Genomic DNA, 3033 nt, shown 5'->3' with positions numbered 1-3033 from the left:
CAGGAGCTTGTTGGCATTGAACAAGGAGATAGAAGATGAGCAGGAAGAAAAAGGTGGGAAGAGTTCAAGTTCTAACTCCAGAATGGGCCACGTGTAAAACGTGACATCCACCTGTCCTCGCAACTTCTCCCTCCGCTCTTGGTGCGTCCATTTAAAATAAGAATTTTGGGGGAGGTGGTGGTTTTTTTCATGGGAAAGGTCTTCCTCACCGTTAGCTTTTGGTGTCAGTAATGGCACTGAGAAATATGACTGCCTATGGTTGGTATTTCTTTGCATTTTCATGCATTATAGAATTTTTTTGAGTATTATTTTCCACGCGACTTAATTTTTTTTATTATTATTATTCATTTGTGGGGGGCACACTATGCAGACTTAGATGCCAAGCCCTCAAAGTGTGGTTTGAGGTGCCTTTGCTGGAGGAAGGTCTCCCCAAGCCCTTTTGATTTGCTTGCGAAGCCATGGAAAACAAAAGAGGCTGATGACAGGGGAAGCCCCAACTTCGACAATAAAAATATGTCAGCATGAAAATGGTTAATGGTGAGTATTATAGCTTCAAAAGAGCCCATTGGCTACCCTTAAAGGATGCCCTGCAATTGTTAAACTCATCAGATGCAACTACCCCTCCTCAGCTAGCCCTTACATTTGTCTGGCTAACAGTAAAAAAATACTATAATAAATCGGTAACATATGTTGCCAGACAAGAATAAGTGATATAAATAAAGAGTCAAGAGACATAGCCCCTCAAGAACAATGTGTAAAGATTTAAACTTTCAATGTATTAGTTAAGCCAGGAACATTTTAGGAGTAACTTGAAAGTGGTGAACTGTTTGTTTATATCATTCCTTCTTTTTATTTTTTTTTTTCTTTTCTTCTCTTCAGATTGCATTTTAAATCAAAATGTTCTCCATGACTGACTGCTTTGCAGCACTAGGGTAAGTCCCATTTTTCCACAGCTTAAACAGAAATATGCCTAAGAAATCTATGCCAGAAAGGCATTTTGTTGGGTTTTCTTTTAGGAAATAAACACGATGTTGTTGGGGAGACAGCCTCTTTTTTTTTTTTTTTTTTTCCTTCTTCGTCTTTTGTTTTTTAATCCACGTATATGAAATTGTGCATTTGCAAACAGAATTACTATCAAGAAAGCCAATTCTTCGTGAAGGTGACAAGACTCCAAACTTGTAATAAATTATCAGCAGCAGCATTAAAAAAGAAAAGTATAAACCAAAATATGCCTTGAGACTTGACTGGATATTTTATTTATCTTTTTTCTTTTATTGAGACATCCTTTGAAAAATGGCATAAAATAAATAGTTTTACAAAGCAACAATATAATCAATCTCTAAATGAGAAGATAAATCAAGGATTTCATTAACTGCTGGTAGCCAGTTTAAATTGTAGTCTTGTCCATAATGTCTATCTATCTATGTATGTCCAAGTTATATTAAAAACCTTTAAATGGCTTTGTAATATCAGCTACATCTAGCTATTATAATAATTAATGATACTGTTTTATAAATCAATATATGTATTCTTGATAAATTCATATCCAGTTAATGGTGTAATTTAAATAAAAAATTAATGTAATAAAGGACATACTGGAATAGGCAGGAAATCTTTAAAGGTTAAGAGGCAAATTTGTCTAAATTCTTTTCTTTGTACCTATTTTTTGAGCAAGCTTCCATCGCAATTCAGCTGATAGCAGCCTGGCTCTTCGGATCACACTCTCCCCATTAGTTTTGTATTAACAGAGCTGGGTGAGGTTTTTTTGCAGCCGAAGGGAAGGGGAAAGCTCCTTGGGTGCAACGACTTCTTTCCTTCCTGGCTTCTCCCCCTGCCGCAGAACTGCAAACAAACAAACAAACAAACAAACAACAACAAAAAAAAAATCACTCCAGCGTTTGGCCAGAAAGAGAAATGGTAAAAATGCTCTTTTTCTTTTTCTTTTCACCATTCCCTATTGAGTCCATATTTGTATCGTTGCAAGGATGTTTTGCTTGTTCTATACGGTGTCATAAAAAAAAAGGTAAAATATGAGGATTTTGTTCCAGGCACAAAGTACATTCGGAGGAGCGTGGAAACCCTGCAGACTGTTCAGGGTAATAAAAAGCTGTTCTTTATCTCTTGTTTTAAATACAGTTAATCCCGTTTATTCAGCAAACACATCTAAGGGTAACTTGGAGGGGGAGAGAAAAAAAAAAAAAGGAAAAGCTGGAAATCGCCTTTTTTATATTTGCAGTGGTGAGAAACCGTGGCTCTGTTCCTTTGCTTTTATTTATAGTCAGTAACCACAAAATGTATCTCTAACAATAACAGGGGATTTTGATAGGCAATATTAATTGTTCTTCCCCTAACTTTTGATCTCAAATGTTTCAAACAAAAGCCCTCTGCCTGTTTATATACTGAATTTGTTTGAAGAATATCTTTTCGAAATGATGCAAAACATGACGCTTTGTCATCCCTACTGACACGGTACAGAAATGTCATTTTAATCCGTCGTAGAGGTTTATTTTTTCTTTTTTTTTCCTTTTTTTTTAGCTTTTTTTTTTTTTCCTGAACACTGCTCTGCCTTATTTAGAGCAGCAGCGATCTGCGCAGTTTCTTTTGACACTGATGGGTTTTTCAAACCCCCTTACGCCGAGGGGAGGGAGGGAGAAAAAGGAATTTGCTGCCAGTCGCTGCGGCGATCCAGCTCCGTCAGCCATCGCTTATTTGCTAAAAGTTTACGTTTCAAATGAGCTTGAAATTTAAAGGTGGGTTGTCTGGAGGCTGGGGCTGCGTTTAGGAACGGAGGGAGAAAATAGAGGGGAAGGCGATTACGCTCGCGCCTTAGAGCCTACCAGAGTATTGGCAATATAGCCATTTAAAATGCATTTTATTTTTCGATGCAGCTAGGAGCAGGAGATACACAGCCGTTCCTAGGAGGCTTAATTTAGGCTTTATAGGAAAAACATCAAATGGCAGCTTACAGTAACATGCCGAGATACATTACACGTTTTAAATATCTTCATTTGAAAACCGGTGTTATTTCCCCTC

The 3033-nt window shown here is 37.2% G+C and overlaps 2 long non-coding RNA genes across 3 annotated transcripts in view; one reads left to right on the top strand and one right to left on the bottom strand.

Moving 5' to 3' along the window:
- The first annotated feature begins 620 nt into the window (after window positions 1–620).
- The window catches only part of LOC106901735, a 10880-nt gene continuing 8467 nt past the window's right edge, over window positions 621–3033 (top strand). The window contains exons 1-2 of one of the 2 annotated variants that reach the window (XR_001414375.1): window positions 621–754; window positions 880–932. This is a non-coding gene — a long non-coding RNA (uncharacterized LOC106901735). Of the gene's footprint in view, window positions 933–2048; window positions 2097–3033 lie in introns of both variants that reach the window. The other variant, XR_001414374.1, reaches the window with a different exon arrangement.
- LOC106901734 overlaps window positions 1247–3033 on the bottom strand; it is a 103393-nt gene continuing 101606 nt past the window's right edge. The window contains exon 28 of the long non-coding RNA XR_001414373.1: window positions 1247–1842. This is a non-coding gene — a long non-coding RNA (uncharacterized LOC106901734). The remainder of the gene's footprint in view (window positions 1843–3033) is intronic.

This window comes from Calidris pugnax, unplaced genomic scaffold (genome assembly GCF_001431845.1).
Source record: "Calidris pugnax isolate Ruff unplaced genomic scaffold, ASM143184v1 scaffold219, whole genome shotgun sequence".
NCBI classification, from domain to species: domain Eukaryota; kingdom Metazoa; phylum Chordata; class Aves; order Charadriiformes; family Scolopacidae; genus Calidris; species Calidris pugnax.
Note: the sequence above shows the minus strand (reverse complement) of the source record. Positions and strands in the feature narration are given on the sequence as shown.